This window comes from Gorilla gorilla, chromosome 16 (assembly GCF_029281585.2).
Source record: "Gorilla gorilla gorilla isolate KB3781 chromosome 16, NHGRI_mGorGor1-v2.1_pri, whole genome shotgun sequence".
In the NCBI taxonomy this organism is placed as follows: domain Eukaryota; kingdom Metazoa; phylum Chordata; class Mammalia; order Primates; family Hominidae; genus Gorilla; species Gorilla gorilla.
Window position 1 is genome coordinate 24,280,903 of NC_073240.2, and position 22,605 is coordinate 24,303,507.

At 38.7% G+C, this 22,605-nt stretch overlaps 1 non-coding gene and 1 pseudogene across 1 annotated transcript; both read left to right on the forward strand.

Annotated features, from left to right (window-relative positions):
- Positions 1-2,110: 2,110 nt before the first annotated feature.
- The window catches only part of LOC129527063 (POTE ankyrin domain family member B3-like), a 31,297-nt pseudogene continuing 10,802 nt past the window's right edge, over positions 2,111-22,605 (forward strand).
- On the forward strand, positions 13,547-13,653 carry LOC129527300 (U6 spliceosomal RNA). The gene has a single exon (XR_008672273.1). It is a non-coding gene; the product is annotated as a U6 spliceosomal RNA (small nuclear RNA).

Genomic DNA, 22,605 nt, shown 5'->3' on the forward strand with positions numbered 1-22,605 from the left:
TCCCCCATCCACAGGCCCCAGTGTGTGTTGCTTACTTCCGTGTGTCCATGTGTTCTCATTGTTCAGCTCCTACTTATAAGTGAGAACATTAGATGTTTGGCTTTCTGTTTCTGCATTAGTTTCCTGAGGATAATGGCTTCCTGTTCCATCCATGTCCCTGCAATGGACATGATCTGCTTCATTTTTATGGCTGCATAGTATTCCATGTTGTATGGGTACTGCATTTTCTTCATCCAGTCTATTACCGATGGGCATTTAGGTTGATTCCATGTCTTTGCTATTGTGAATAGTGCTAAACAGCAAGCACACTTCTAAGGAGAACGTCTCAAGGGAAACAATTAAATATATTAAACTGAATAAAAATAAAAATACAACATATCAAACTTGATTTAACACAGTTGACGTCAGTGCTGAGAGGAAAATGTATTTCACTAAATATATATAATAGAAAAGTAGAAATCTCTCAAATAAAAATTCAAGCTATCACATCAAGAAAGTAGAAAATAGTAGCAAAATAAAATCAAAACAAATATAAGAATATAATAAGGATAAGAGCAGAAATAAATGAAACAGCCAAAAGAAAACAAAGAAAAGCAAAGAAATAAAGCTGGTTCTTTGAAAATATCTATAAAATTGACAAACCTTAACTAATAATGATAAAGAAAAAAGGGATGTCATAAATTACCAATTTCATGAATGAAATGGGCTAACATTAGCAGAACTCAGCAATGTACACAAAGAATTACACAGCATGTCCCAGTGACGTTTACTCCAGTGACTGCACACCTAGACATTCATCCCACTGAAATAAAAACTTTTTTTCTGCACTTGTAATTGGCTTCCCCTCTGCTTTTGTTGGCAAGAGCAGGTCGGTGTCCCAGGCTTAGAATCCATTTTTTTCTCTCTCCGTCTGTCTCTCTGTCTCCGTCTCTGTCTTTGTCTCTGTCTCTCTCTCTCTCTCTTTCTTTTTTTGACAGAGTCTTGCTTTGTCGCCCAGGTTGCAGTGATGCGATCTCGGCTCACTGCAAGCTCCGCCTCCCGGGTTCAGGCCATTCTCCTGCCTCCCGAGTAGCTGGGACTACAGGCGCCCACCACCATGCCCGCTAGTATTTTGTATTTTTAGTAGAGATGAGGTTTCACCGTGTTAGCCAGGATGGTCTTTATCTCCTGATCTTTGATCCGCCCGCCTCAGCCTCCCAAAGTGCTGGGATTACAGGCGTGAGCCACAGTGCCTGGCCAGAATGCATTTTTCCTCCCACACCAAAGCACCTCCAGGCACCAGCCTGGAGCCTGGCTGCATAAGCCTGCACAGCAGGAGGGTCCCAGCAGGAGGGTCGAGGTGCCGCTGCCTGGGTCCAGCTCATAGGCTGCCAGGGAGACTCTGATCTGGCTCCCTGGTGCTGGCAGTGTCCTGTTCCCAGGATCTGCACGTGGGGGTGCCTTCCTGCATCCCCCCATCAGTGGTAGGTGCTCCTCCCAGCCCCCTCTTGCAGGCCTGGAGACAGCAGCCTGCACCTCAACCCTACTGCATGCCAGTGAAGTGAAGCACCCCGGGCCAGAAGCCCCACAGCTGTTGGCCCTGGTTTGGACACCAGGCAGGGGGCACCACAGCAGGAGCTAGCAGCCCAGCCCCGATTCTGTGGCCCCGAGTGCCCCGTTCCTGATGGCCCTGTGTTCTGGGTGCGGACCAAGGAGGAGCAGGTGTGGAAGGCGCCTCAGGCAGGCCCTGGGCTCCGTGGGCGTCTTGTGCTCGCCAGTAACGCAAGGCTGTCACTGACATTAGTGGCGCCAAGACTTGCGCACGTGGATTGCACACATCGGCCACTTCCTGCACCACGTGCAATGACACGCGCACGCCTCACGCGCACGCCGCATAACGTCTGAGGCGCGCGCCCCGCACGCGAGCCCCGCACGCGCGCCCCGCACGCGAGCCCCGCACGCGCGCCCCGCACGCGAGCCCCGCACGCGCGCCCCGCACGCGAGCCCCGCACGCGCGCCCCGCACGCGAGCCCCGCACGCGCGCCCCGCACGCGCGCCCCGCACGCGCGCCCCGCACGCGCGCCCCGCACGCGCGCCCCGCACGCGCCTAACGGCTTGGCTTACCTGTAAAGGGCACGCTTCGCTTCGCGTTCCTCGCTTGGCCTTGCGTTCCTAGCTTGGCTTGGCTGTTAGTCGCTTTGCCTGGTGTTTCTTGCTTGGATTGGCGTTTCCTCCCTCGCATTCCTTTGCTGGGCTTGACCTTTTCTCTGCTGGGTTTGGCATTCCCTTGACTGGGCTGGGTGTTTCCTTGGGGCGGGGGGGGCTTGGCCTTTCCTGGGGTGGGCGTGGGGTCCCCCTGGTGGGCGTGGGCTTTCCCCGGGTGGGTGTGGGTTTTCCCTGGGTGGGGTGGGCTGGGCTCCCTTGCTGGGGTTGGCAAGTTTTGGCTGGGATTGACCTTTCTCTTCAAACAGATTGGAAACCCAGGGTTTCCTGCTAGTTGGTGAAACTGGTTGGTAGACGCGATCTGTTCGCTACTACCGGCCTCCCCTGGCTGTTAAAAGCAGATGGTGGCTGAGGTTTGTTCAATGCCCGCGGCCTCTGCTGTGAAGAAGCCATTTGATCTCAGGAGCAAGATGGGCAAGTGGTGCCACCACCGCTTCTCCTGCTGCAGGGGGAGTGGCAAGAGCAACATGGGCACTTCTGGAGACCACGGCGACTCCTTTATGAAGATGCTCAGGAGCAAGATGGGCAAGTGTTGCCACCACTGCTTCCCCTGCTGCAGGGGGAGTGGCACGAGCAATGTGGGCACTTCTGGAGACCATGACAACTCCTTTATGAAGACACTCAGGAGCAAGATGGGCAAGTGGTGCTGTCACTGCTTCCCCTGCTGCAGGGGGAGCGGCAAGAGCAACGTGGGCGCTTGGGGAGACTACGACGACAGCGCCTTCATGGAGCCGAGGTACCACGTCCGTCGAGAAGATCTGGACAAGCTCCACAGAGCTGCCTGGTGGGGTAAAGTCCCCAGAAAGGATCTCATCGTCATGCTCAGGGACACTGACATGAACAAGAGGGACAAGCAAAAGAGGTAACCGGGCCTGGGATGGGAGGAGGCGGGACATGGGGGGATGATGGGGACATACCCTCCTGGCGCAGGGAGGGAGGAGCCAGGCTTTCTCTTCCTCCGCAGGCCCCACACCACCCTGGGTGTGGAAACCTCAGAGAGGTCAGGGCCCAGGTCCCTTTATAAACAGCAACACAAAAACAAAACTTTAGCTGATTTCCAATCCAATTATAATTTCCCTTATAGAACACTAATAGACTGTTTTAAAGTGATTTAACTCGCAAAATTAAGTCGATGCAGCAGATTATTTTTAATGTACACATTTTAAAACAATGTTCTATACATTATAGAAAGGTGTATATTGAGAACTAAGTCCCATAATATATCAACTTCTGGGCTAAATATTTTTCAAATAAAATCCAATATGGATTTTATATCGATGTACCCTATGTAAATACATTCTTTACTGAGTAACCTTAAAAGGAAACTGAAATGGGAAGTATGGTTCGTATCTTTGAATAGGAAGGTTCGTTTTTCTTAAGATGTGAGCTTTTTCTGTGTTTATCACTTTTACATAAGCCAAATAAAAATAGCAAAGTCTTAGTGTCTTTAAATTGCACATGATGTATTTTATCATTGTGATAAATTGATTTTTTGTAACAGAATGGAAAAAGACTTGCTTTTCCAGATATCAGAATGTGCGTGTGTTATTTCCACAAATTGTTTGCTAACAGCTGAAAAGACATAAATGAACAGAACAGAATAGGAAATCCAGAAATACCCAAATATATGTAAGAATTTAGCACTTGATAATGGTGATGTTTCATATTGGTAAAACAAGGTGAATTATTCATAAATTAAATGCATGCTGTTTGGAGAAAACTACCTAGATTTTTATGTCACAAAAATAAGTTCCTGGAGTATAGATTAACAATTTTAAAGATACAAAAGGAGAAAAGTACCAGAAGAAAACACAAATGCCTATTTATATGTGCAAATATTTATTTATTTTTCTGAGACAGACTCTCACTCCATAGCCCAGGCTGGAGTGCAGTGGTGCAATATCAGCTCACTACAACCTCTGGTTCCTGGTTCAAGTAATTCTCTGCCTCAGCCTACCAAGTAGCTGGGATTACAGGCACCCACCACCATGCCTGGCTAATTTTTTGTGTTCTTAATCAAGACGGGATTTCACCGTCTTTGCCAGTCTTGAACTCCTGTCCTTGTGATCCACCCACCTCAGCCTCCCAAAGTGCTGAGATTACAGTCATGAGCCACTGAAACTGGCATATATATGCAGATATAATAAAATAAGCTCAATTTAAAATTGGGCAAGGTACTTTTTTGCATGTCTACCAGTGACCTGTGCACATAGGAAAACATAGCATTCCTGCTAAGAGAAGGAATTTAAGTTAGAAGAGGAATGAAAGACTATTTTCTGTTTAAGTTAGAAGAGGAATGAAAGGCCAGCCATGGTGGCTCATGCCTGTAATCCCAGCACTTTGGGAGGCCAAGGCAGGTGGATCACGAGGTCAGGAGTTTGATACTAGCCTGGCCAGCATGGTGAAACCCGTTTCTACTAAAAATACAAAGAATTAGCTGGGCATGGTGGCATGCACCTGTAATCCTAGCTACTCAGGAGGCTGAGGCAGGAGAATAGCTTGAACCAGGGAGATGGAGGTTGCAGTGAGCTGAGATTGCACCACTACACTCCAGCCTGCGTGATGGAGTGAGACTCCATCTCAAAAAAATAAATAAATAAAAATAAATAAATAAATATAAAGGAATGAAATACTGTTTTCTGTCCACAAAGTTTGTGAGGGTGAAGAACAGTGGTACTTATATACATGCTGAAAGTTTAAGTTGCTGCGACTTTTCAAATAGACACTTTGATGGTAAGAACCACATTTTTAAAATGTGTATGCCTTTTACCCATCTATTCCATTATACTGAAATATCTATATGAAACAGACACAGCTGTTTTTCTTAGTATTGCTTAAAATAGCCATGTATTGAGAAGAACCCATAAAGATTTTATGAACAAATTTCAGTGCATCCATAGGATGGAATAATATGTAACCATTGAAGGTGTCAGTAGATACAGAGATATGTCGGCATGCAAAGATGTACTTTGCTATATCAAGTGAGAAAAAATCAGTTTGTTATACATATACACAAACAGAATCTGCTCTTGTGTTAGCTGGAAATATGTGGAAAATATAATCAAACTTATTTCTGGGGATTTGTAAGTGAAGTTTTTCCCTTTCTCTTATCTGTGATTTCTGCAATGAACATCTGAAAAGTTTTAGTTAAGTTTCATTAGTAATGAAATAATCGTTGGGAAGAGAAGGAATATGCTACTTGCATAGATACAAATAATTTCTCACATTCTATTATTTATTTTTATACCTGTGGATGGCTATCTTCTGTGAACTTTTACCCTCTTCAGAAGTAGAGGGCTTCTGTTTACCTCTTCTGGTAGATTTTATTGTATATACATTTTATTATATATAGATTAACGTGTAAATAGTATGGATTAATTATTTTAGTTTAGTTATATATTTATGAAAACTAAAATAGCAAATATAAATGATCGTTACTATCGCAAATGTATTGCTCTACTCAACAGGAGTTTTCTTTTAAAAATATTGAACTTCCAACCCATGTTTATCCATTCTTTCAATCCGTTTAGTCATCAAACATAAGCCAGACACCTATTATATGGCAGGCATATTCTGCTATCTCTCAGGATCCTTCCACCTTTGAAAACTTCATGTTTACCTGCTGCGCCTGAGCAAGCTGAGAGAATCAAAATTGGGGCATTAGGACTTAATCTCAATTGAAGCTTTTCCTCCCTCCTTTCAAACAAAAGCACTTCTGAAGGTGGAAAATAGTAAAAGATAACCCTTAACTGCCCTTTTGAACATTTATAAGACTTGGGTAAAGACTGTTTTAGCTGTTTTAAGAACTTAAATGTGGTACATAAACAGCATGGAATACTATGTAGCCATAAAAGAAAGAACAAGAGCCTGTCCTTTGCAGGGACATGGATGGTGTTGAAGGCCATTATCCTTAGCAAACTAACATAGGAAGAGAAAACCAAATACTGCATGGTCTCATTTATAGGTGGGAGCTAAATGAGGAGAACACACAGACACCTAGAGGGAAGCAACACACACTGGGGCCTATCAGAGGGTGGAGGGTGGGAGGAAGGAAAGAAGCAGGAAATAGAACTAACGGGTACTAGGCTTAACACCTGGGTAATGAAATAATCTGTACAACCAACCCCCTTGGCACACGTTTACCTATGTTAACCAACCTGCACATCCTGCACCTGTATCCCCAAATGTAAAAGTTGAAAAAAGCTCCACAAATAGTTTCATAAATCCATTTTAAAAAGAGAAAATTTATAACAGTCTTAAATCCTAATATGAATGATTGGAAATATCTGATGTACGTACATTGTATAAATCTAAGTATTGAAAAAAATGAGCCCATGCTATTCATTTGAATTTCAAGTTTTCTTTGGCTTAAAGTTTTTGAAAACCAAAGTAAGAAATAGATTATTTTAGAAAATTGTTTTTGTTTTCACCTCAGCCCTCTTATTCCATAGTTCTTTTAAGAACTAAAATTTATCTAAATGCTAGTCATCTGACTGGAACTGCCCCAGACCTGTTATATTATAACATATTCTACTTAATGTAAGGCACCAGGGATTGTATGATGCCCCATTATGTTATGTCTCACTAAGAAAATTATTTAAATGCTGCCAATTATAATTATAGTAAATCATGAATTATAAGTGGTATTTCAGTGTAAGAAATGTTAAAACATGCAGACAATGATCATCTTAGACTCAATAAAATACAGTACAATGCTACCTGTAATCTTTAAAATGTACCTGAAAGTGTAGGTATAATTGTATCGTTTCACTTAATTCAAATGTTGTCTTTAGTGGTATTAGTAAAAATTATAATATCTTACAATTTTTGAGCTGTTATTTGTGTTAGGAACTATTCTATATTTTGTGTAGAGTCTTATTTAAGCATTACAGTGGTTTCCTCTGAGAAACTGACTATTTTCATTCCCATTTTATTGATGAGGAAATTGAGACACAAAAAGGCTAAGCAACAGCTAGGAAGCGACAGAGCTTCAAGTAGGATTCCAGCCCAAGTTGAATGTCATCCAAGAGCTATGCTCTTTCTATTCAAATAGGCTGCTCTTTCATTAATACAGTGACTAATGAGAGGTAATAGGTAGTGTGCTTTCTTCAAAGGAAAATTGAGTTTGTTTTGAAGGCAGAGTAATAGGCTATTCAGTGTTTGCAACTACATGAATCATTAATGTGGCATTAGCTAGTGCACTACAATTTCCTGAAGTCTTCTCACTCTCATAGGACTGCTCTACATTTGGCCTGTGCCAATGGAAATTCAGAAGTAGTACAACTCCTGCTGGACAGACGATGTCAACTTAATGTCCTTGACAACAAAAAAAGGACAGCTCTGATAAAGGTATGCAGTAGTCAACTATATCAGTGTGAGATGGGTTTGATTTCAATAGATAGCATAAAAATGAGTTTTCTCATTTAAATATAACTAGTTGGTGAAAGCTGTGGAATGTTATTTTGAATTCCTAGGACTTATAATTTGTTTTTGGTCTAATACTGACAGGCCGTACAATGCCAGGAGGATGAATGTGTGTTAATGTTGCTGGAACTTGGCGCTGATCGAAATATTCAAGATGAGTATGGAAATACCGCTCTACACTATGCTGTCTACAATGAAGATAAATTAATGGCCAAAGCACTGCTCTTATATGGTGCTGATATTGAATCAAGAAACAAGGTATAGATCTACCAATTTTATCTTCAAAATACTGAAATGCATTCGTGTTAACATTGACCTGTGTAAGGGCCAGTTTTCCATATTTGGAAGCCCAAGCATAACCTGAATGAAAATATTTTGAAATGACTTAATTATCTAAGACTTTATTTTAAATATTGTTACTTTTAAAGAAGCATTAGAGGGTACAGTTTTTTCAGTGCACTTGTGGTTAATGCTTTTAAAAAAAAAAAACACTGAATTTGTAAAAGGTAATACTTTTTTTTTTCAATTTTTCCCTGCCAAGTTTTTTTTTCCCTAACAAATGTAAAATGACAAAATTTGCCCTGGAAATAGGTTTTACATTAAAACTCCAATAAAACTTAAACATGTTTCAGTGAATAGTAATCCTGCTACTTTGGCAAATTCCTAAAAAAACACTAATAGATATGAGGTGATGTATCTCTCAGTGGCAAGGCTTAAGATACTTCTGATTGCTCATGAGGCAGAAGTGGAAAGGGAAAAATGCAGCAATCAGAAATATCAAGGCCAACTTGGAAATTAGGTAATGGGGGAAAAGACCATGAAGAGGTTTTTTTTTGTTTTTGTTTTTGTTTGTGTGTGTGTGTGTGTGTGTGTGTGTGTGTGTTGTTATTGTTGTTCATTCGTTTCCTTTATATGGTGAGACAGGGTTCTTTTCCATTTTAGAGAATGACAGTTTTCAGTTTGGGAGAGGGAGTTAGTGGGTTGTAAACTGCCTAGAGATCAATTTTAGGAGGCCTCTGAGGAACCAGATTGGCAGTGAATATGTGGTAATGTAGTGGGAAACCCTTGAGTAGAAGGAATAACAAGTAATTAACCAACTTAGTATCCTATTCTGGTAGAAATGGCCAATTAGAGTCTCAACTCTGCTTTCAATTCTAGAATGTCTTGATGGGAAGGTGGGAGATAAGGGGCTTATAAGTAAAAAGATCAGGTTGGATTTTGAGTTTACTAGACCTTGTTCTACTCTTACCGGGGAAAATTTTGTGGTGTTTTCAGCAAATGAGTCTCTCTCCTACTCTTTCCTCTTTTTGGCCAAATCCTCAAATGATAAAGGGAATTGTTTATGTGATGAGAGATGAGACTGAAATAATTGTCTATTGCACTAGCTTCCAGCTAGAGTTGTGCATTCCGGTTACCTCAGGAAAATTCTTAAATAATCTTCAAGTCTAGGTTTTCACCTGAAGATTTTGATAGAGTAAGTCTAATAAAGCCTGGATATGTATGTTTAAAAATGTTTCCTTGAAGCCAGGCATGGTGGTGCATGGCTGTAGTCCCAGCTGCTAGGGAGGCTGAGGTGGGAGGATTGCTTGAGCTTAGGAGTTCTAGTCTAGCCTGGTCAACATAATGAGACCCTGTCTCTAACAACAACAACAACAAATTTCTCAAAATCCGGATACACTCCTGCTTAACCTCTGAATACATAAGTGTAATATGTAAATTCTTATATCTCAGAAACTTCAGATATTTCTAGAAGAGTTGGAGTTGGATATGTGCTAATTCCTTTAAATCTTTCCTTTCCAATAACATAAATCTAAATTTTTGTTTGTTTGTTTTTGAGATGGGGTCTCACTCTGTTCCCCAGGCTGGAGTGCAGTGGTGCGGTCACAGATCACCACAGCCTTGACGTCCCTAAGCTCTGGTGGTCCTCCAATCTGTTTTTGTATTTTTTTTTTTTTAGTAGAGATGAGGTTTTTGCCATGTTTCTCAGGCTGATCTTGAACTGCTGGGCTCAAGTGAATCACCCACCTCAGGCTCCCAAAATGCTAAGATTACAGGTGTGAGCCACCATTCCTGGCCTAGTCTGACTTATCTCTGTCATTGGGACATTAAAATGAATATTATTGGCACTATCTATCATCTTACAGAATAATACCTTTTCCTTTCTACCATCAGTTATTCACTGCCATTCAGAAGGTCTTTAGAAATTTGCAGTGAGTAGTCTTCCAATAAGTAGAGGATGGCTCTCTCAGGACTTTGTGTCCCTTTGTTCAATCATTCAAGTGCTTAGGTCAGTAAGTCGTTTTTAAGAGCAGAGTTTTCTCAGAATTGTAGCAAATTCTAAACCTTTTTTGTCAATTGAAGCTGTATTATGGGCTATCCAGTATGTCTCTTAAGTTTGTAGAGCTTTGGCTTAATCAGGATGGCAGGTTTAAACACTAAAAACCATGGAGTTATTAAGAATACAGATAGGAAATCTCTTAGTTTCAGTAATCCTATGAACTGATTATCTATCTAGTTAACAATCTGGAAAAATTAAATACAAATAGATTTTAAATGAATAAATGTTGGAAAAATTCTTGAAATGGGCAGTGTGAGTACTAATAGCAATATTTATTGCACGTTGGAGCTTGAACTTTGGTAAAACATGTGAAACTAAAGAAATATTTTACATTCAAATTCTTGCTTTATACACAACAATTTTGTCTTAGGGTTGGATAATATAGAGATAAAAGATACAGCCCCTGCCCTCAAGAAGCTTTTTGTTTAAATGAAAAAAAAAAATCATCCAAAAGTACCATGCCAAATGCTCATTTAGAAACAAAGAGTCTTGGAAACAGTAAATGTTTAAAGTGAGTTTTTGAGATGATCAGATTTAATGTGGTGAGGCAGAGAAGGGATGTTTCCAAGGGAAGGAGTGGCATGTGGGAAAGTACAGAAGAGTGAGAAGGAAGCGACCAAATTTTATTTACTTTCTGTGAGTGTAAGTCCATAAGCTTCCAGTTCAGTTGAGAGATACATAATTTTTTGAATTACATATTGTTTTTGTTTTATATTGTTTTACAGTGTGGCCTCACACCACTTTTGCTTGGCGTACATGAACAAAAACAGCAAGTGGTGAAATTTTTAATCAAGAAAAAAGCTAATTTAAATGCACGTGATAGATATGGAAGGTATGGTTATTTCTTTTAATCTGTGTGTTGTTCTAGATTGATAGCAGTCACTCAAGTCATAAATAATAAATTAATGAGATTAAATTATACTTATTGGGACATAGTGATCAGTATCAACACAAATGAGTCAAGTAGAAAAGCAATTATTTGGACTGGGCAACATAAAGAACTGTTTTAGTAGGATTCATCTTCTCTTATTATATTGACTGATGTTATTTGTTGTATGATGTTTTTGGTTACATGATCTTATGTTAGCTAAAGGGATTTCATATTAATTTTATGAAGTTTGAACTTTAACTTTCAGTTTACTTTATGACTCAGTATTGAACTTCTTAACCCTTTCTAGTAGGTTTTAACCTCTGTATCTTATATGCTTTTCCACTAAATATGCTGTATTAAACATAAATAGGAGTTGAAAATCCTTTTATCTTTTCAATGACTCTGCTTTAAGTTGCTTTCTTTGAAGAATATTAATGTTAACTTATCCCTACATGACAATTAATTGCTATTCCCACATACTGTGGGTTCAACAGCTTTTTTCCTTTTTTATTTCCAGTGTATTTTGATGTTTTTATTTTTAGTTGGTATGGAGAGAGGGAGTGAAGATAGTTTTAAGTGGATACACTTTTCCTTTAATGAAGGCAAGCTGTAGGTGGGTGATAAAGAGAAAAGAGCTAGGCTTTGGATTCACACAAGACTGGGTTTAATTCCTAACTTTCTTACTTGCTACATGTGTGACATTGGGAACGTTATTTACCACCCAATATGTTGTCATATGTGAAAAGTCGGAGAATATATCCTTCAAAGTTGGCTGTGCATAAGCAAGAAAGATATATGTGGCATTTAATTCAGTGCGTAGCACATGCTTATTGGCATCATTAACTGAAACTCCTGTGACTACTATTCTTACCATTATTATTATTACTGCTTTCAGCATGCAGAGAGCTCTTATTTATCTTAGCCCCTAGCTAATTTTCTATTACAGCATATCAGTCTAGGGAAGCTGTGACAAAATCTTCACTTAAATCTTTGTCCACTTCAGATAAGTGGCCCTAGCATTGTTTCTTGCTCATCAAAGGACTTTAAATTAGTAGCTTCTGCTATGCAATACCCCACTGAGATAAGAGGTTTCCTTTTTGTCCCTTCCTTTTAACCTTGGTGGTATTTTACAAAGATGAACTCTCGAGCACCCAAGATGCTTATGTCTTTTAACGCATGTAAATGTTTGATTCTGCATGGACAGGCAAGATGTTAAATTGGTAAAGTATATCAAATTAGCTTTTAAAATAACTTTATTACAGTTCCTAAAGGAGAAATTATCTCTGTAATTTTAGAACTGCCCTCATACTTGCTGTATGTTGTGGATCAGCAAGTATAGTCAATCTTCTACTTGAGCAAAATGTTGATGTATCTTCTCAAGATCTATCTGGACAGACAGCCAGAGAGTATGCTGTTTCTAGTCATCATCATGTGTAAGTGTTTACATGAAAAGGCTAGTTAATGCTAAATTGAGGTTTAAAATAATTATAACAATTGCATCTTACATATCAGGTGAGATGTCATAGTTTGGTTCAGGTAGTTTTAGAGTGGCAGTGAGTTAGTCCCCTGCATCAGCCAGAAATCAGACAAAAAGCAAGACAAGTTAGAAGTACCAATGGGTGCAGGATTCTTTACCTCAGGACTTTTAAGACCTTTATCCTTAGAGATCCCAATATTGTTCATTTCATCCAAGTATAACACCTATGCATGGGATAAAAAAGAGTATCACATCTTTGATTTTTCTGATTAGTTATTTGGGTCTTGAAATGCCCAGTTTAGCAGAAAGTCTTGTACTGTCTCCTGGGGACTATCTCCTACATACTCCTTGAATTTTTCAAGAACCAAAGGGGTTCACTAAATCCAAGGAAGACAGTCCCTTTTATCAAGTCAGAAGGAGGAGAAAAAAAAGGGCATTCCAATCATTCTGTTGTTTCCATTGTTTCTGTTGCTGCATTGTTGCCACTCAAACTGGTTCTGCTGCCTGGTAATTGTTGACCTTTGACACCGAGATGCCCTTACTGATTCAGATCCCTCAAGTCTTCATGGGGATTCATACAGTGACTTTGAAGTTACAACATTTTTTAGTTCCCTTACCTATGCTTATATGCTCAGCCATTGTTCCCAAAGCACCAGCACCCTGCTCTGGCCGCTGGGCATCCTGACTTTATCCGCACACAAAGTGAGCAAATTGACCCTTCCTCCTCTATTCAGAACCTAATGTGGAACCCACATCTTAGCCAAGAATTAGCTGAGACCTTCATGGTAAGAGATCCTTTCAGGCCGTTGTTGGTCTTTTCTCTAGCAGATATTAGGTGGGCTTGTTATAAAGGGTCAGAGGGGTTCAAATAATGTGGCAGAAAGAGATCAGTGTTTGTTTCTTCTTCTTTGCTACCAGATCTACACTGTGAGGCACCTTTATATCCTGTGTAGAACCTTAGGCAGTAGAAAGTCCCATATGAGCCTTCCCCAAGCAGTGGCTCCCAGCTGTGGTTGGCCCCTTGAGTGATCTGATTTACATGATAATGAAAATCGTCCAAGCTACTTCCATCTCTAGCTCAAGATTTTAAAATATTTTCAAATTGTACCTCACAGGAAGCCATTGAAGAGAATACTCAGAATCTCAAGTAGGTTAAGTAAGTAGTGATGAGTCATGGACAAGAGCCAAGCCTTGTCCATGACTCATCACAAATCACATGTAAAAGTAGGGCTTTGTGCCGGCTTTGGCGGCACATATCCTAAAATTGGAACAATACAGAGAAAGTTAGCATGGCTTCTGCATAAGGAGGCAGCACAACTCTTTGAAGCATTCCATATTTTGTGCAGTCACTGGAAGATCATTTCAGTATTTGCTGACTAGCTCTAAGGAAACAGTGTGAATCAAAGCAAAATGGGTGCCACCAAAATATCGAAATGTGATTTGTGCTGCAAAAATAGTCATGGAAGATGGTCTGTGAGATGATTTAGAGCTGAACAATGTGTTCAGTGCAAAATATATTATAAGTATGTACGTCAAAAATTAGAGAATGTCAATTTGCAGCTTCTTCATGAAAACTGAAAAAAAATAAAAGTAGAGTTTTGGTCTCCCATGTCAGCTGGAATTGAACATCAATATAAAGCATTATCCTAACAAACATCTGCTGGCTCAGAGTTTGAGTCTGTAGAGAAGGATCATTGCTCCAAGCCAGGTCTTAACATCCATTAGTTTTTCTGCCCTTAGCACAACAAATTGGTCAACTCCGTAATAGTGGACAATCACATTATCTACTTTAATGAGAGATTTATAAAAAATTTAGTTACAAACTATGACACAGTTGAGATGCCCTGAATTATAAGCCATAAGGAGTAGGACAACTAAGAAGCAAAATTAGGACTTAATAACATTTTCTGAAAACTACAGTATTTGCGTATTAGAACCTATGAACAAAATACACATGGGGTTTTATCTGGGATTCCAAGATAATTTTAGTCATAAAGTTTAGGAACAGATTATTCCATTGCTTTACTATTTCTCTGAGCGTTTAAAAAATGTTACCTTGTTAAATCTTTATAACAACCTAGTGAAATAAGGCAGCAAAGTCCTCACTTTGTAGAAGAAGACATTGAGCCTAAGAGAAGAAAGTTGTCCAAGAACAAATAGCTGTTCATTATGGAGCTAGGACTTATGCAGAGTTGGGACACTTTCTATTATGTCATGCTAATGCATGCTGATTTACTGGGTCACAGTGCCCTTGATTTATGAGCATTTCACCTAATCTTTTTTCTTCTTTAATTAGAAGCTTAAAGAAAAGTTTGTAGAATGTACTCATAAGTGTATGGGATAATACTGTTAAATTCTGATATTATGATATTGTTTGAAATACTCTAAGAATTTTACATTTGGTAAGTATTTTTTATATCAGTATTAAAATAGTAATTTGGTTTCTTACATTTTTATACATAGAATTTGTGAATTACTTTCTGACTATAAAGAAAAACAGATGCTAAAAATCTCTTCTGAAAACAGCAATCCAGGTAAGACTTGTGATAATGAATTACTTTAGGTCAGTTGTCCACAATGTTTTTGGCAGCAGGGACCGGTTTTGTGGAAGACAGTCTTTCCATGGGCTGGGGGAAGGTGGGGATGGTTTCAGGATTATTCAGCCATGTTTCATTTATTGTGCTACTTTATATTATTATTACATTGTAATATATAATGAAATAATTATACAACTTACCATAATGTAGAATCCGTGGAAACTCTGAGCTTATTTTTCTGCAACTAGGTGGTCTCATCTGGGGGCAAAGTGAGACAGTGACAGATCATCAGGCATTAGATCATCATATGAAGCACACAACCTAGATCCCTCAGATGAGCAGTTCACAATAGGGTTCGTGCTCCAATGAGTATCTAGTGCTATCACTGATCTGACTGGAGGCAGAGTTCAGGCGGTAATATGAGCCATGGGGTGTGGCTGTAAGTACAGGTGAAGCTTCCCTGGTTTGCCTGCTGCTCACCTCCTCCTGTGTGGTGTGGTTCATAATAGTCCATGGACTGGTACCAGTCTGTGACCTGGGAGTTGTGGACCCCTGCTCTGGGTGGTCCTACCGTAGATAAAAAAATAAAAGTAAGAAATTTTTGATCACAAAAGAACGCCAAAGCACAAGTCATGTTACATATCCTTGTCCCAACAAGGTCTCACTCTTACTGACTTCATTCCTCCTCATTTGAAGTTGGAAGGAGATACATTTACTTTGTTGGAACAAGATGTGTTCTCTACCTGCTGGTCAATTGTCTTGATAACAGTAATTTTGTTAGAACAAGATTCTCTGCTACCATTTACCAAAAGATTGTCATAATAAATATACAAATTGCCCAACTCTAGGCTCAGCAGATTATAATAAAAGTAGAAAAATGTTTCACATTAACAAAAATACTAGTATGCCACCTGGTTGTGGACACCTAATACATTGTATAATCCAAACTGGATGAGGACACCTTTAATTTAGCCATCTATTTATCAAAAAGCTTCTGTAAGTTAGGTTTTATAAGTTGCAGAAGACAAAGATGGAATAGATGTAGTTTTGATCTTTAAGGTGCTCATAATAGAGGTGTCTCTATTTCATTTCTGTGCTTTTTCAACAGAATTTACAAAGAAAACATTTCTATGTTTTCACTTGTCCACTTAACAAATAACTATCAAATGTCTTTTAGATACTAATCATTTTTCTAATGCTACAGAACACACACAATTAAAAATACAGACAGGAGGTTGTTATCATCATTGTCATTTTTATTATTTTACTACTTTATTCAGTGCTTACTGTGTGCTAGATGCCAACCGGAAGCTTATAATTATGATTTATGATGTATTAATTATGTGCCAGACATACGTGATGAGGAATGAAAGTTTTGAAAAAAAGTAGGTATGATTCAAAGTAAGCATGCAGAGTGAGAAGAATTTTTCTAGGTAAAGAAGCAGAAGAATAATTTTTGGCAGAAGGAACATGCAACAAGTTTGTGTGTTTGCCAGGAGAACATCTAATGAGATTGCCTGTTTGGCAGGAAGAGCAACAAGTGCAAAAGACAAGATGCCGAGTGAACTTTGCAGGGTTTCTGAGCAGTTCACTTTTGCTAGTACCAAAAGTGTGAGACACCAGAGGTTGGGAATGAGGTGAATACTTAGCTAAGGCAAGTTTATGATAGACTTTTTTAATACTATAGAAATGAGTAGGTCTTACCCTGTGGGCCATGGGAAATTTACCAGGTAGAATGCTTTGGACTGTAAATACTAGATGAGCAGTGGCTAAAACAGTAGGAACCAGAGTTGTTTTGGTTGTTCAGTGATATCCTAGGATCCCACTTGTCCCTCTTTCAGCTGTGCTGTTGGCAGTGTTTTCTTCATGTCTCCTTTGATGGTTGGCTAATCCGCAGCAGCTCCAAACATCTTGTTCTCACAACACAACATTTCAAGGGCTGCTTTTCTTCACATGTGTCTTTTAAACAGGGAGAAAACTTAGAAGCATGCAAGGGGCTTCCTGTAACATTTCATTGGCTGGGTGACACCACATGCTCATTCCCAAACCAGGCAATGGGATGGCAAATACATGATTAGCTTAGAATAAACATTTCTCTTTCTGAGGCTGAGGAGGGGGATTGGGATAATAAATATCCCAATAGACTTGTGTTTCTTCTGCAAGAAAGAATAAGGAATGGCTATTGATAGGAGCCAACAATGTGTGCTGCAGGGGCTCATTGGAGAAATTTGAGCAGGGGAGTTACAAGATTAAATTTGAATATTAAGGCATATTCTGCTTATGGTGTAAAATGGGTTAGCAAGCTTTTTCTGTAAAGGACCAGGTGGGAAATATTTTAGACTATGTGGTCTCTGTCATATCTACTTAACCAGGCTGTTGTCTGTTGTTGTAGTGTGAAAGCCACCACGATTATATGTAAGCAAACAGGCATGACTTAGCTCCTATAAAACTTTATTTACAAAGCCAAAAGGCAGACTGGATTTGGCCTGTGGCCTGTAGTTTGCTGGGATTGATGGAAGATAACCATGTAAAGAAACCAGGAGACAAAGGAAGCTTTTGCAGTAGTCAGCTATAGTTTCCATGTCACACATCCTTGGACTAGTATCAATGTATTCTAAGGTTTTCACCTGCCCGTGGCAAAATAAAGTTTGGAATCTCAGTTACTCATTTTAATGTGTTGGCCTTTTTTTGGTGTTATGCTTTTTTCATTTGTTTTGCTTAATTTTTTTCATGTAAGAAATAACATTAATAGTTGGAAGGGTTGTTTGTAATAAAAGCCATTTTGTAAATGTTTAGGTTCTCAGTGGCAGTGGTAATATAAAGCAGAGGAAGAAGAGAGGTATAGTCAATATGATTTAGTGATAATTGGATGAGAAAGGTTTGGGGGACAGAGAGAAATGTCAGATAATTTACAGGTTTCCACGTTGTACACTAGTATTTAACCTGGACATGAGGAAGGAGTAGGAAATTTTCTCCATGACCTGTGTGAGTCACAGCTTCCAGAAAAGAAAGAGAGCAAGGAGCATATTAAGGAAGCACAGCAAAGTCAGTCCTACAGTGCCCTGCTTGACTTCATGTCATAGTTCTGACTTCTAAAAAATCATTTTCTGCAAAATGTGCTTTGTGTTTTTCCCCTCTTGCAGCCTGCAGGCAAACAGAATCCCTTTAGCAGGGCATTTTTGTGTTCTTCCTTTAAACAAAGCAACATATAACTAACAAAAAAGAAGTAAGAGAAAGAGTGTTTTTTGTATAGGCTAGCATTTAACTTAAACTTGAGAGCGAGTACTAGGATTATACTTAGAATTTATGGACTGGGTAGGAAGACTAGATAGAAATCTAAAGATTGCTGACTCAAACACAGTGTGATTTTTTTTGCTTTACTGTCACAGCTCTGAATTCACAACTATTAGTTACATTCATATACACTATAACTTTATAAAGCACCTTCCCAAATATTAAGTGATTTATTATAATTTCTATGACTTATTATAGAATTGACTTTCCAAGCGTTCATTAGAATTATTGAGAATTTGCTACATAGTATCATCTCAGCTGTGTCCACATGAGCTAGCTGTCACCTTGTCTTAATGAATAATGGCTCACTAGGAATATTGGTTTTGGCATTAAAATGATCTACATCTAAATACAGATAGGACCAGGGACCACTCTTGAACGTTAATGTCTAAGCATCTTAAAAGTACACATAAGGCTTTCATAATCTGACTTCTGCCCTACTCTACATCTTTAGCCCTTTTCCCTGTGTGCCCTTTCTCTGGCATTACTGAGTGGCTCTTAATGCCCTACTCACTCCTCCTTCTATTGCAGGCAAATACTTTCACTCTTTCAGGCCTCGCTCCTGCTCTTGCTGCTGTGTGGCATGCTGTCACCCTTTCTTGCCCTCTACCACTTTTAATCTAGCTAGCCTCAATATTTAAGTCTCTGCTTGGGCAGGTGTTCTAGAAAAGCCATCCCTGACAGGCTTTATTTGCATTCTTTTTAAACCCTAACACCTAGCATGTATGTAGCAGGACTCAATAAGAAATTTCTGAGTAAAATAAAGACTGTTTTTACAAAGATGATGTGCAAGACTGTTCTCTGCAGTCTTGGAGTAGAGGGGACAGACCTGTGGAGGAATAATGTACAGTTCAGGTGGTAAAGGTGCAGTAGAAAAATCAGTGAGGTCCTAAGGCTACCTCAAGGAAGGAGTTACCTGTTTATCTGGGGAAAGATCTGCAGAATCAAGGAAGACTTCCCATAGCATTGTTTTAAAAGATGAAAATAAGGCTGGGTGTGGTGGCTCACACCTGTAATTGCAGCATTTTGGGAAGCTGGAGCAGGTGGATCACAAAGTCAAAAGATCAGGACCATCCTGGCCAATGGTGAAACCCCATCTCTACTAAAAATACAAAAATTAGCTGGGCATGATGGTGTGTGCCTGTAATCCCAGCTTCTCAGGAGAATGAGACAGGAGAATCATTTGAACCAGGGAGTCAGAGGTTGCAGTGAGCTGAGATTGTGCCACCGCACTCCAGCCTGGTGACAGAGCAAGACCCTGGCTCAAACAAAAAAACAAAAAAAAAAAAGAAAAATGAATATAAATTTGTCATAATAGTGGATGGAAACATTTTAGATGTTAAGAAGACATTGTACACTAACAAAGGTGTCAGTAGTAATTTTGGAAATCATTTGTAAGGTACTATTTTTGCAGAAAACAAGAGGCAGGAGAGACCCAGTGGGTCAAACAAGAGGATTTTATTTAGGTGCACACCAGCTCAGCGGATTTGATCAAAAACCTGAGCCCTGAACAAAGACAGGGCTTGGCTTATATAGGCAAACTTACAGAAGCAGAACAAAGGCAGTTAATCGTATAGTGACAGTTTTGCAACCACTGCATAGCTTGTGACCTTGCAGCTGTATTGAAGGAAAACAAGAATTTGCAAAATATATGCATTTGTAAAAATAGCTATGAATAAATGCTGAGGGGGAGGGGAGATGGTAAAGGAATTTGTTTTCTTAACTTTTCTCTGGGATGTCTGGAGCCCATACCTGTGGGCTCTGGCTTCTCAGACAGGGTCACCACAACCTTTCCTGGTCCCTGCCTGATACTATCCTTACAGTCAGAGTAGCTAAGTGCAGGAAAATTTGTTTCTCTTTAAAACTAAATTTTCTTTTCTTTACATTTACTGCTTCACTATTAGGAAGTGAACAAACATACTGAGTTACCTTATATGTTTCTACTGTATTTTAAAGTTGTGTTTCTGGTGGTTTTGTTCATTTATGTGGGGTGGATGAATTTGTGAGTGAATCACATCAGGTGTCTCCCCAAGTGGTTTGTTGAAGTTTTGGAGAATTATTTCCTAAGTAACTATTTCATGAAAGACTAAACACTCAATTTATGAAATAAAATAAAATGTTGTCTTCAATCTATTTTTATAAAGTCAATAGTTTTTAACTGTTCTAAGTGGTTCATCTTAACTGAATATATGGATTTCTCAACAGAACAAGACTTAAAGCTGACATCAGAGGAAGAGTCACAAAGGCTTAAAGTCAGTGAAAATAGCCAGCCAGAGGCACGGAAAATTTTAAATTTAAATTTTTGATTTAATGTTGTTTTCTTTGCTTTAACAATATTAGATAGTCCAAATGAAATTACCTTTCAGACTAGGTTTTAAGAATCAATAGATTCTTTTTTTAAGAATTTTTTAATAAGATTCTTAAAATTTATTTTAATAAATTCGGCAATCTCATTAACAGAAGAATCAATAAATTCTAATTTAACATTTGATATTTAGCTTAAAAACATAACCACTATAAAATTTAAAATACTCTTATTTTACAGTATTCTTATTTAAAATATTCTTATCTGCCTTTTTGATTAGCTTATAGCTAATCTTTCCTTTTGGAATAGAGGCAAAAACATATTCCAGACCTTTGTTTGTTCTTTTATTTTTACAACACCCTAACATGATAAAGTAACATCAATTATTGGATTATATTATTAAGCAATAGAACTATGAACAATGTAACACTGAAGGTCCCTGAGCTGGATTCATGGTTAAAGAATAATCACGGCCAGTGATTGAAAATCTGCAGTTTTATATTGTCAGTCACTGATACCAAGGTTAAAGACATATTCTGCCTTGTGGTCTCTCACTGACTTCAGCATCTCTGTTCAGGGAGGGAACCAGGTCATAAAAGCAACCCAACTGCCTATTACAAGAATCATATCTTGCAGAATGGGACATTTGGTGTTAGTGCACAAACACAATAACCTTCTACCTTATTTTAGTTGCAGAAAATCAGTACAGATTATTAAAAAAAATTTATCCATTGTAATTAGTACACCTTAGAATATATTAGAACTGGACTTAAGCAGATCATCTAGATACATAACACTATCATATTACAGCATATAATTTCAATTAAAATTTAAGAATTTGCATTTCTTTCTGTTTGGTGTTGATTTCAGCTCCTAAAAATTTGAAGCATGCCTACAATCCAATTAGGAATCTTTTAAAAAAGCACTTCAGTGCGCTATAGGGGCTCACTAGTTAGGGTTTCATGAGATATACTCTTTTCAAGTGAGGAAGACTTTGGAACACTACAAATCATCTGCTAATTCATTTTTGGTAGATTTAACACATAACAAATTAAGTTTAGTTCAAACAAATGGTAACAAAGTTAAGTTTGCTGGTTCATGTTTTTATTCTCCCTTTGTCTGAGGTGAATTATTTTTCACATGTTACTCAGAAGCCAATGATGTGGCAGTAGCTAAACATAGATTAAAAAGTTAATTCTTAATTTTAATTATTTATTTAATTATTTTAACAGTTAAATTTTATTTTATTTTCTAATTTTTCATGTCCATACTTGATTACTTAAGAATAAAATTATTTTAACATGCATTCCAAAAGAGGAGACATACACGGAAATACAACAAGCAAATTAACCTTCTATTTTTGCATCTACAGAAAATGTCTCAAGAACCAGAAATAAATAAGGACTGTGACAGAGAGGTATACCTTTATGTTCAAATGTTTCTGTTGAATTAGATTTTTATGTTATGCTGTTTAACAAAGTGTAGTAAGTGTAGGCATACATGATCCTATCATGTAAGTAGCATAAATCACCAGTGAAAAATTTAATATTTAACTCAGAAAGAATTCTGTACATTGAGTTTTCAAGAGATACAAACCCTAGAGAGATTCTTTCATTATTATGGAACAACCCTGAGTGGTGCCATAAAATGCTAGGTAATGCCACTTCAGGAGCTTTGGACCAATTATTTTATCTTTCTTGGTTTTAATCTGATTATCACTAGATAATGTGGCTAAAGAAGATAATTACTTATTCTTTGTAACTTCCAGCTGGACAATTGTATAGCTATTGAATGTGAAATTTGGGGAGCATCTAATTTTCTGGAATTCCACGCTTGCACCTCAGCAGTTTCACTCTGCTCCTTGTGTTGTGGCAAACTTTGGTTTTCATGTTTCAGTGAGCACCATCATGTTTTTGATATCCAGGAACCAAACGAAAAAAGAACGATCAAAGGCAGTGGGGGAGGAGAATATCTTAGTGCAGAAAAGGGCCATCTTCCTTTCTATTCCTGAAGCCCCCCAGTGTCTCATCCTCTACTTCTGAGTGTTTAATGTAAAATCTAGGTGGTAAAGACAGAAGACACATTTTGTGTCTATGTCGTTTTATTTTTGTGTTCCCATGAGTCAAATGGGGTAAATTCATATATAAGATTCTGAAG